At 42.1% G+C, this 12952-nt stretch overlaps 1 long non-coding RNA gene across 2 annotated transcripts in view; it reads right to left on the bottom strand.

Annotated features, from left to right (window-relative positions):
* Positions 1-11272, bottom strand: part of LOC112672047 (uncharacterized) — a 101950-nt gene extending 90678 nt beyond the window's left edge. For both annotated transcript variants that reach the window (XR_003144002.3, XR_003144005.3), the window contains exon 1: positions 11157-11272. This is a non-coding gene — a long non-coding RNA (uncharacterized LOC112672047). The remainder of the gene's footprint in view (positions 1-11156) is intronic.
* Between the last annotated feature and the right edge of the window lie 1680 nt (positions 11273-12952).

The following is a 12952-nucleotide window of genomic DNA, read 5'->3' as shown; positions in this document are numbered from 1 at the left end:
TCTAATTTCCTCCCACAGAGAACACCACCTGCTAGAAGACAACTCCAACATCCCCACCCCCAGCTCTAACCTCTGTCCCGATCTCCATTGTTTCTCCAGCTGCCTATACCATGTGTTCATTTGCAAGCCCTGTACCACTTCAGTTTCATGCCTGTGTAAATGCTGCACCTCCTCTCCCCACCTCAGTCCAACTCCTTTATCGAACTCCCATGTCTCTAAAGACTTAGTGTCTCCATTCTCCAAAGTTTTAATAATAAACTTAAAATCAGTTTTTATTATTTCCTTCCCTCCATATGTGATCAATCACCCTGTCATTTTATCACAGTATTACAAAAGCCTTTTGAAAATGCTCTCAGCCTCTGATTTCTCCTCTCTACAATCAGTGCTGTGCACATATTTTTTCATTCATTTATTCATTAATGCTACTCAAAGTATTCGTGCATCTATAAGCTCAGTGCTGAGCTCTGCATTAAGGATTCAAGGATGAATCAAGCACAGTCACTGACCTGAAGTATCTCAAAATCTCAGTAAATACTTCATAAAGTAATACATTGACTATATCCATTCCTTCCTCAAAAATGTTGGCAGCTCCTTATTGTCTGGGATCCATAATCATTGCCCAAAATCTGTCTTGTCCTTGGCCTTGGAGGCTGGTTTTTAGTGTAAATTCAATTCAGTGCTTACAGAATAATTACTGTGAGTTGTAACCAGCCATTTTGGAGCCTAGGCCCCTGCTCTATCTCTTCTCTTCTCAAAATTATGATGCTGAGACTTGGGATGCTGACTTGGGGCTCAAAGAAATAGCAGAATTGGATAAAATTAAAATATTGGTGATAAATCAGATAGTCTCCTGGAGCCAGGAATGCTGATGCTGAAAGGACAGAAAAAAAGAAGACTAATAATAATAGTAAAAATGCTCTCCTGAAATAACAGAAATCAGGAAGCTCAACCCCCAAGTTAGCAGTTCTGGCACTTCTGAACCACACCGGGCACAGACCCTAGGATGACCTCCATGATCCATCCTACTTACCATTCCCTCTGATAGGAGCCACAAAGAAAAGTTCTCAATAAAAAACATATGCATGAATGGAAAAGGATGGAGGAAAGGAAAAGAAAAGGAATTGAAGAAAAAGAAAAGAAGGAAGAAGGGAAAGAGAGTTGACACTGTATGAAGACACAGTAAACTAGAGAGGTAAATTGATCTTTTCAGAGAGAATTTCCAGTCTCTACAAAAAGCATTCTCTCTCTACCATTGTGAAACTCAAATCCCACAAATCTTACAAGAGAGCATTACAGAGGAAGGGAAAGTCAGAAAGAGACATAACAGAAAATATGAACTGTGATAGGCTAAAGCCCTGTTCGCTACACTCTGGATTTTAAGCTGGGTTAGGGACTTTGGAGCAGGAGATTCTCCAATGGCTGTGACTGAGACCATCCACAGGAGGGAGGAGAAGCCAACTTCAAGAAATAGACGGGCAGCACAGGTGTGCTCATGCCCTTCCTGAATGGAGCACAGGCACCAGGCCCAGATCAAGGCAAACTCGGATGATTTCAGTCATAGGAACATAGAATGTTAGAACTAGAAAAGATCTTTGCATTATATCCGAGGAACCAGCAGCTGATGGATGCTGACATATGAGGATGGGAGCCCCAGCCTGACTGACTGCCTGAGGCTCTGGAACCAGTCTTTTCTATTCTGGATTATCTTCCAAAAAGAAATCAATCTAAGAGAATAATTTACTTAATCTTTTTTAAAGGTAAATATTAGCAAAAGGTTTGGGTTTCTTGACCCTTTATATATTTAAGATATCTTTACTCCAATCAGATACTGGTAGATTTTTAAAGGGTCCTGGGAGAGGATGGGGACTCTCACTAGAGATAGAGGCTCCTGAGTACCTGAGGAGGAAAAAAAAAACAAAAAAACAGAAATAAAGGTGGACAAGACCACAGGCTGGCAAGAATGATGGAAACCCTAGCCACATGTTTGGTTGCTGGATCCCAAAGATGTCTCTGATTCTCTCTGAACCCCAGGTTTCCTTTTTATAAGTTAGGATCCACTTACCTTGCCAGATGGTTAAAGGCATTAACTAAGACAATGTACCTGACAATGTGCCTTATTACTTCTCTTCCATCCTTTTCTCTACTTGATTTGAGAGTTTCCTTCAAGTCTAGATGATTTTTTTACTAACTTGTTGCCTATTAAATATTGACGAGACTGCCCAGTGCCAGAGAAGGTGATAGATTTAAATTTTTGCTTCCCAGCTGCAATTTCTGTCTCGGGGAAGACAAAGAGAGAAAAAGAGGAGGCTAAGGTTCTGTATCATCTGTTGAGTTGGTAATGGAACCAGTGATGGAGTATTCCACAGCCAACTGGCTACTCCTTTGATGATCCGTCCTTACTGCCTTCTGCCTCAACCCAGCCTTCTCTCCTGGGAACTACCTTGACCTCTGACTAGGAAATCTGAATTCTGGTCCAAGCTCTGCCCCTGACTTGGTAGACAATCCTTAGCAACTTATTTATCCTCTTAGAACTCCTCTTCCCGGTGTGTGAAATGAAGATAGTAATACATCCTCATCCTCCGTGCAGCACACCACACAGAGTGGCCACAAAGATCACTCAAGACAATAGATTTTAAAGCTAAAAATGCTTTACAAACATAAAACCTGATAAATACAATGTTTATTTGAATGGCTTTAGGGAAGTCATGAAAACAATTTGTTGGGAGAATCCTGACTTCAAGAGAAGCCTGTCCTTATGAGCTGAAAGAAAGAAAGGGATGTGCAGGGGCAAATCCCACCCCATATCTTGAGAAACTGCCCTGTTTCTATGTGTGCCTGGAAGGATTGGGAGGATCAGAAGAAATGTGTATATTTACAAGCTCAGCAAAGAGAAAAATGCCACCATGAAAGAGGGGGAGGGTAATATAATAAAACAATACAGAGTGTCCTATAACCACGGAAACAGTAACAATGCTAAAACAGAAATAGCTTATTAAGTTAAAACAACAGTAAATCTGTCAGAACAACCCATACTAACTCTCATCTTATGATAGTAAAAAGCCTCTTCCAGGCCTATCGTCTTACACTGCCATTAAACTAACAGTTTTATAAGCTAAATCATTGCCGATTCTTGTTCAATTCCCCGAATGAAATCTAGTTAAACTCTTAATTTGGGAGATACATCTTTGCAAGTGACAGATCCTTAATGGACAGTTCCCAAAGCCTGACGATTTGGGAATGAAGGAAACCAAGGCGTAGAAGCACTGAGCCCAACAGTTGGGATGTGAAAGCCTGTCTAGATGTGACCACTTGTGACCACACGGAGGGGACCATCCCCAGGCCCCTTCTGACCAAGGAATAGCATAATAACAGGGAAACTGGTATTTCCCTCCTCCAGCTAAGAGGGTTCATATCTCAGGGGAAGTTGAAGTTCAAACCAGCCAATGCTATTCCCTTATTGGAAAGTCAGGCCTACAGTCACTATAAATCCCCACGCCCACTCAGCACTGTATACCAAGCAGCACATAACTAAGGGAATTTAGTATGCCCCTGCTGGCTAAACCTTGTCTCTAAGTGGACTGCTTACTTGCTATTTTTTTAATATTTTATTTATTTTTTTTATTTATTCATGAGAGACACAGAGAGGGAAAGAGAGAGGCAGAGACACAGGCAGAGGGAGAAGCAGGCTCCATGCAGGGAGCCCAACATGGGACACGATCCTGGGTCTCCAGGATCACACCCTGGGCTAAAGGCGGCGCCAAACCGCTGAGCCACTCGGGCTGCCCACTTACTTGCTATTTTGTTTGTTCACAACTTGGTACTGACAGTAATTATGGTTTTCCACTACCACATCTTGGTGTTTTCCTTGCAGCAAGCCTGCCTTCTTGACCCATGCAACCCCAGGAGCCTCTGTTGTCTCTGCCCACTGAGAGACTGGTTCCCTTGTTCCCAGGATTACCCAGATCTGATGTGGGGAGGAGGTGCCTTAGTGTCTGCTCAACAGAGGAAGTGGTAAAGGGGAGTGGGCAGGGATTGGGGTCTTAGGAGGGATCTCAGTGATGCATGCTGCCCCAGGCCCTTAGTGCAATGGGGAATTGTGTATTGATTAATATAAAGGAGCACACCTTGGATAAACTTATCCAAATCCTGTTTGGCTACAACAGCCTGGATTTTTACTGATATCTGGTAGACAAGCACTTTTTGTGGCAGTGTCTGAGGAAAGCATTCTTGTTTTCAGTGCCACCCACATATCCAGTTTTATAAGCTAAATTATTTCCCTTACTTGAGAACTGCCAAGAATGAGCTTAAGTACTTGATATAGCCATGTTATTTTTCATACCACTTAGCACCCAATACAACCACCACCAACCCCCTCTTCCACATATCCAAACCCTAGCCCTAGCCTCACTTCCTCCTCCCTAGCCTCTCACCTCGCCCACACAAATCAAATGTTCTCACCATGGCCCCATGCCCCCCTTTCTCCATTCCCAACTCCCAACCCCCACTGCAGGCCTGGCTCAAGCTTTCACCTGTGAATTGACTTTGCCTCCAGAGCAAACTTCTCGCGTCCTTCACAGCTCTGATTGCATCTCACCTCTTCCTTGGAGCCTTTCTTGGTTCCTCCATGCTGGAAGTAATCTCTCTCACCCTTGATAATTCCCAGGCACTGTGCTTCTAGTCCCATTATAGCATTCATCATTGTCTACCTAGTATAACTGGGTGAATTACTAAGAAAGAAAATAAATGGTATAGACATGGCTTTCCCTATATCCACCTCAGGATAAAGGAGCCAACATTGCCTTTTTTTCTGAGATCCAAGTTGGTCTTTACACACACATGCATGTGTACACACACAGAATTTATATTTCAGACCCACTGAGGAAGACTGAGCTGAGGTTACTGCATGGGACTGGTGGATATGAGGGCTGACAGGGGAGAGGGAGAAACCACTGGCTTGAGGAGACAAGTTTCCTCTGAGACAGAGGCTGAGGAGAGGTGCCAGTGGCCTCAGTGACAGGCAACACCTTGCGTGGGTGGGGATAGGAGACTGGGGGCTGCTGGATGGCAGGCAGTGGTATAGGAAGAGTATCTCCATGACTTCACCCAGAGTGTGAGGACTGGGAGGCAAAGGGACAGGATCACTCTCTAGATGGCCACTGTGTAGGCAAAAGACAAATGTGAAGATGGAAACTCCGTGGCCCAAGGACTTGGCTCCAACCCCGGTTTGGGGTACCAGGATTCACTCATGTATAAAGTACACCCATTAATGGCTGAGATTTAATTTCCCACCAAACAGGCAGATGCAGACTCATGACAGATAAAAATTTGATCTGGAAAAGTAAAGACTTATGGCATGGATTGTATTAAAAATTCACAGCTGCTACATTTGTGTTAAGTCGCTCATGGGCATGCTTGCTTTCCCAACTGCACTGGGAACCCCTGGAATTGGGGTCTTTTCCTCCCTCGTCCTACCCTCCCCCACCCCATCCCATCCCAAGCTTCCCTGGCCCAAATTATTGAAAGCAGTCCCTGAGGTGGCAAAATAAAAACTAAAGGAAATGATGCCATTTCACTGGCAGTTTGCAATCCACAACCGTAAAAGGCGAGTGACTAGGTCATCTTTCCATAAATCCCCAATTCTGCTGGAAAAGCAGACAAAGGCAGCTGGGGAGCCAGACTACAGCTTTGTTTTTGCAACTCTTTCCATTGCAATGCCCTTTATATATGCAGCCCGGGTGGAATGCATCATAAAAGGTGACATTTTATCACAGCAGTTTGTAAATTTTACAGAAGCAGGCTCCCTGTAAATCACCCAGCTTATTCCCTCGCTGACTTTATTACAGCAAATCCAGTCATGGATAAACTGTATGCCAGTTTACTTGAAATTTATCTTTTTTATTCAAGCTGAACTGAGTCCTTTTAATATTCTTCTCTCTTCTAATGATAAGGCATAATGATAACCTTATTTTCTATTCAGACAGCTTTAAGGACTCTCATTTCTCTGGAAATGCAGTTCCTATTCAGGGCCTCTTTTCCAGAGCCATTTAGAATTTGTTTGTTGTGTCAGAAAAACTGGGTACCTCCCTGCACCAGGTTTTTTAAGTTCCTGGAACTTACATGTGTTTTTCGTCTTCATTTTCCCACAGCATGTCTGCTTGCTCGGGCCCAGGGCTTTTCCCTCCTACAGCGGCTGCACCGGGGCCTCCTTCTACCCACCTAGCCCACCCACCCACAGTTCCATCCTCCAGATCATATATCTTGGAATAACACAACTACACAGAATTGCTCATCCACCCACCCTCTTATACTGACCATTACATGTGGCTCCTGAGCACCTGACCTGTGGCTAGTCCAAACCAGGATGGATGTGTAAACTACACCTATCAGTACACCAAAGATTTAGTTCAGAAAAAAAAAGAAGTAAAATATCTCATTGACAATTTTTGCATTGATTACCTATTGAAAGAATAATACTTTGGATTAGGTTAAATAAAACAGATTAAAATTAATTTCACCTGTTTCTTTTAACTTTTTAAATGTGGGGATGCCTGAGTGGCTCAGCGGTTGAGCATCTGCCTTTGGCTCAGGGCGTGATCCCGGGGTCCTGGGATCGAGTCCCACATCGGGCTCCCCACAGGGAGCCTGCTTCTCCCTCTGCCTGTGTCTCTGCCTCTCTCTCTCTGTGTCTCTCGTGAATAAATAAACAAAATCTCTAAAAAATAATAATAAATAACTTTTTAAGTGTGGCTCCTAGAAAATTTAAAATGACATTTGTGGCTTGGACCATATTACTGTTGACCTGGGCTGTTCAGGGCAAATCCCCTCTCCTTGCTAGATGGAAGTCTCACACTCTCTCAAGAAGGCTTCTCTTCCCTCCCTCATCACAAGGTTTTCTTCTTCCTTTGGCTTCTATTTCACTTGAAGCAGACATATCATTGTTTAGCAGGTGATTGCTAATTTTGTCCTCCCAAGTCCACAGGTTTCTCCATAGACCTTGAGGCTCATGAGCTTAGGAAGGGTACTTCTAAGTGACTTGAACTTCCTTCAGTGCCTTTGCTAGTTCTTGGTGCACAGTAAGGTGCTCACAGAAGAGACAAGTGAAAAGATGTGGAACAGACGACTTTTGAACCTCACTGATCTTGTGGTCAGGAACACAGCTATTTACTAGACTGCAATCTTCTTGAAATGAGAGGCCCTACCTGATTACCTTCATACTCTCTAAAGACCCTAACTGAATGCTGCGAACAAAACAGTGTCTGATCAAACATGTCTTCAATTGACTGAAGTCATATTGTAACAGTAGAAGAACCCAACCAAGGTGAAAGGTCTTCACCAGGTCAAAGAACCAAGGGCAGACCCAGAACTGGGCCCCCAGGATAGTGGTCGCAGCCACAGATTAAGTCCTTGACTAATGGGACAACTGTTTTCTCTCTTTATAGACCATTATGGACACCCTGGTCCCATGAGGCTATTTCCTGGTGATGCGCCATCCACCTGTGTACGCCATTTGGCTGAAAGCTAAACACCCCAATCAAGACAGCAATGAATAAATATTAGAAAAAGGCTTTTAAAGCTATTAGGTTCTTAAACAGAGAATTACACAGTTTGAATAATTCAGAGAAAATGACAGTGCAGGCCAAGAACTTTGTGAACTTGCCAACATGCTTCCGTCTACAAGTGTCTTGCGTTCCAAGGAGGCTCTCATCAACTAGAGCCATGCTGACCACATGCCCCTGGCTGCCTGCACCAGCGTGCACCTTGGCTGACAGCACCTTGTGGTTATTCAGAGTCTGGGGCTTGCCTAAGGGGTTATTTCCACTTCTTAGTCAACACACCAAAAACACCTTGACCTTAGAGTGGTGGACAGACTCAGGATACTGAATAAGGGGATTTGATTGTGAATTCCAGTCTTCTGCTTATTATCAGAAGGATTTAGTCCTCTCTAATCTCAGTTTTCCCAGCTGTAAAATGGAAAAGAAAAAAATTCTGCCAATGATGTAATATGCTGAGAAAATATCAGTTCCTTTTCTGGCTTCTTTTCTAGGTAAACAGCAGAGATTCCCATGTACACACAAACACTTACCCTCATGTCTAAAAATTATCAGACCCTTGCTACTTAAACTGTCAACCAATAGCCAGCAGTCTCAGTTTAACTCAGGAGCTTGTTAGAAGTACAAATTCTGGGGGCCTTCCCCAAATCTACTGAATCGGGTTTATCAGGTGTGTCTCATGCAGTGTGAAACTTGGGCAAGCCCTTCTTGAGAAGGATGACTGGCACTGGAAGTGGGACATAGTCAAAGAGACTGCAGACAGGTGTTCATGAAGAATTTAGAAGATCAGAATAAAATCTACAACCTTAGCTTTCTCAGTAACCTGCTTAAATCAGCCTTTAAGGAACTGAGGCACTAGGCTAAACAAGCCACAGACCAGGGTGGCCCATTCTATTCCCGACTGCAATCTGACCTTAAAATAGGTGAGCCCTGGTCCTCAGGGGGTGGCAGTCTCCTTGCCAGTGAATCAGGTGACACTCTTTATTCTGCATAGAATGGATGTCATGTTTCATACTAGATCAGATAAGAAGATGTAGTTACCCTATTACTGTAGGGATGGGTGCCTGAATGATAATGTAGCCTTGATGAACTTGCTCTGGAAGTATGCTAAGGAATTCACAAAGTTAGAAAGGAAATGAGGGGGCCACCCCAAGAGAAGAAGACATGAACGAAGGCCATAAAGAAGAGACTGTATAGAAAGTAAAAGCCAGCAATGAGAAGACCAGTTATGTCCAAGCAGAGGATTAGAGACGGAGAATTGTAGAAAGGGGGCAGATAGTGAAGAGCCTTGAATGCCAAGCTAAGGAGTTAGATTTTATACTATAGTTCATGAGGGGCCTCAGATATCCACGTTTTGAGGGGTTTTTTGATTATTTATTTGTTTATGAGAAAGATGCTGCCTATACATATGTTGGAAGATAATTCTCCATCAGTCTAGAGTTTATGCAGATCTCAAACTATCTCTTCAAGAGATTGTTAGAATAGCAAACAACCTTAGAAACTAGAAATAGTGTATCCCTTCAGGTTAGAGAAAGGATTTGTTTCCTGGCCTATATAGTAAAGCTTAGAGATCCCTCCCCAGATACATTTCAGGGCAGTAAAAATTAAGATGTCTGCTTTTCAGCCTAGAGAAGATTGACTTACCCTCCAGAAAAAAAGTAAGGTCTCTCCTTTTTTGGAAGTGAGGGATAGGTAGGTTGCCAAGGGCCTCTATAAGATCAGAACCTCCTTATGCGGGGTTCCTCTGCTGTAATGCCCTCTACCACATGTGCAGTTACCACCTAGCCCTCACCGTATCGCCATGGGGAGACTGGGACCTGAGGAACCGGTGCAGCCTTTGCTCTATCTAATGAGCTGTGTTTGTCTATGACCCATAAGCCTTCTGTTTCCTGTTAGTATAGATACATACACAGATGCACGCACACACACACACACAACACACCATGGCAGGATAACTTGTTAGCTTGCATGCAGAATAAAATCTCAGACCTTTCACAATTTCTGACTTAACAATATATAGTGGGCTTAAATTTGACGCTCTTCTACAGGCAATGGCTACATTTTCTGGCTATTGTTCTCATCTGATCAACAAAATTCAGGGTTAGGAAACCTCTCATTGCCACAGCACAAGCCTGCGCAATTCAGCCCTATGTAGAGATGCAAAACAGAACAGGTTTTTCCAATACCAGGAAAGTGACAGGAATTTTTTTTTTTTTTAGATTTTATTCATTTATTCATGAGAGACAGAGACATGAGAGATGTTACCCTATGAAAGGAGGTGGTTCAGTGGCTTTGGTTAGAGCAGGCTGGGTGGTAGAGCCAGAACTATGGTCTGTACATTCACTAGATCCCATGTGCTTGCAACACATGTTGGAATATACTTTTTTTTTAAATGTCTTTGGCTTTTAGTGGTTACCATTTGCCAACTTTTAACTGAAATGGTTGGATTTGTCAGTCTGCTTCAGGAACTTTTTCTTATAATTGGTAGAAAGAGTGCTTTTCCCTTAGGATTTGATAAGGATGATAAAAGGATTCATTTTGGATGACTAAATCCACTCGGTGGAATGGATATATAATTTCCAGAGGAGTTAACTTAAGTATAACTTATAGGCCAAACTACAAGCATGATATAGTGTGATTTCTTTATTACTTTATCTCTCCTTGCTAAGGAATGAAAAAAAAAAAAAACCCAAAAAACAAAACAAAACCCCAAACTTATAGTTTCTATTGAGGCTTCTCTTCTTTCAATACTTTGGTTTTACTCTTGTCTATGTTCATTGCAGTTTGCATTACATACTAAACTGCCTTAGAAATTCAAAAAATTGAATACACTTTATTATCAATTAATGAGACTTTTCAGTGTCTTCACATGCAATTACTTAAGTTTGGACTCCATTTATAAATGGACTGCACCTCTGAAGCCTCATCAACCTTAATTCTCATTCATACTGTGTCATGTCATGCTAACACTTCTAACTTTTTCTTTTAAAAATTCTCATCACTGGGTGCCTGGGTAGCTCAGTGATTGAGCATCTGCCTTTGACTCAGGTCATGATCCTAGGGTCCTGGGACTGAGTCCCGATCAGGCTCCCTACAGGGCGCCTGCTTCTCCCTCTGCCTGTGTCTCTGCCTCTCTCTCTGTGTCTTTCATGAATAAATAAAAATCTTTTAAAAAAAAATAGCCCTGTTACTTGCTAATTCTGTACCTTAAGCAAACCAATTGACCTCTCTGGGGCTCAGATTTATCCGCAAAATGAGGGTGTTTCATCAAAGGCCAGCTTTAAAAAGGTATACCCTCATGAGTAAGAGGAGTAGTGACCTGAATAAAGAAAATGAAAGCAAAAACAAACAAACAAACAAAAACAAACAAAACTTCCAAACCCCCAAATAATAATAGAGAATAAAACTTAACACAAAGATATGTTTTCTATTTTTCTTTGCCCTTTTCCATACTCTTTGTCCATTTGACCCTACTAAATATACAAAAAGAACCACTTTTTAAGTACATATCTCAGGTGAGGAAACAGAAAAATCACAACGCTGGTCAATGGTAGAACCGGCACCAACATTAATATGCTAATTACCAGCCTAGGACATTTCATGTACCTGTTAGGGGCTGCCCTCAAGTTGTATGGAAGTATTAGAAGCCATAAGGCTTCAGTAAATATCAACTGGTGTTCTACTCCACCAAGAAGATGGCAGCTGCACCCGTGTCATAGGACATGATGTTCTTTAGAATGGAAAGGGGGCAAAAGATTCCCTTTGAGTTTCTCTGGAAGGCCATTCTTGCAAACCCATTTGAAAAAACTAAGGATCTCATAAATTTGGAGCATTTCCATCATCTTGGAACTCCCATTTTGATTTTGTCAAAGGATAAAAATGCAATGTATCAAATATTTGGATGCAAATGAAATGCATACAAGATACCTGGAAAATTAGTCAAACTCTAATTCCAAAGACTGATGGCATGACATTAATGTTATTCAAGCGGTCCTCTTTTGGATTTCCCCTTCCAGAATTCAAATCACTCTTTCTAAGACAACTTCGATTTTGTGTGATCTGAAATGAACCTGGCATTTCTTTCCTTTCATTTCTCAAACCTCCTAATTGATTTTTTTTTCCTAATTGATTTTTGAGTCATAAATTACTTTTTTAAAAAAATATATTTGATTTGAAAATAAAATGCAAAGTTATTACCATCTAAAAGGGTTTGAGAAAATGTATTGTCAGTAATTTACAGGAATAAAAAGCACCCATTCAACTGTGCGGTAAAGTGAACGTCTTAAATGATCTGTGTGTAGATTTGGCACAACTTTTGTACAAAGTAGAATAAGGACTCTAAAGTAGCACTGCATGCTTAAGTCTCTAATTATAAGATGTAGTTACTTAATCACATATTGTTAGTACCTGATTACATAGATCTGTACTAATTCTGTAATTGTGCTTAATTATATTAACGAAGCCAGTAATCAGCCCACAAAAAATACAAAGAATTTTGCATGAAGAAATCCTTAGCAAACTGGATTATATTTAGCAAGAAATAGCCTCTAAAAGCAAAGCTATTTCTCACACTTGTCCCACCCACAACCTCCCAACCTGTAACTACTGCTCTGAAGTGTGCCTCTACACAGATGAACTCTCTATGTAGACTCAGTCACAGGGGAAGACAAAGAGTGACTTAGAGCAATGGAAGAAACCTTGAGATCTATTCAGACTCTCTGTCTTTACAATAAGGGAAACTGAGCCCCAGACAGGTTATCCAACTTGTCAGAAATTACACAACTAGTAAATGGCAGAAATAGACATGAAACCTAGGTCTCTCCAAAGTTCAGTGCCCTTTCCCTTTACCAGGTCTTCATGCAGGAAGCCACAGATGCCTCAGGTCCGGAATTTGGGGGTCTCTGAGACCAGGACAATTGAAGATACTAATCAGAACATATGCGCTCCAAGATCTTTTTTTTTTTTTAAGATTTTTTATTTATTTGTTCATGATAGACATAGAGAGAGAGGGGGGCAGAGACACAGGCAGAGGGAGAAGCAGGCCCCATGCCAGGAGCCTGACGCGGGACTCGATCCCGGGACTCCAGGATCACGCCATGGGCCAAAGGCAGGCACTAAACCACTGAGCTACCCAGGGATTCCCGCAGTCCAAGATCTATCTTGCTTTCTCGCTTTGACTCAGCATTATCCATCTGGCATTGGATTTGACAACCCAAATTCCAAAGAGCAGTGCCTTACCTAGGCAGGAATTTTTATTTCCCTCAAATAACATAAACTCAGAGAAGGTAGAGGAGAGCTCCACGTAGATTATCTGGAGCCAGGCACTTCTAGCTTTCTTCTCTGCCATTCTTCGGGTAAGAATCTCGTTCTCATTCTCTCCCAATGGCTGTATGATCTCCATT

Source organism: Canis lupus, chromosome 10, assembly GCF_003254725.2.
Source record: "Canis lupus dingo isolate Sandy chromosome 10, ASM325472v2, whole genome shotgun sequence".
Lineage (NCBI taxonomy): Eukaryota > Metazoa > Chordata > Mammalia > Carnivora > Canidae > Canis > Canis lupus.
The sequence above is the reverse complement of the archived record's forward strand: the minus strand, read 5'-3'. Positions and strand labels throughout refer to the sequence as shown.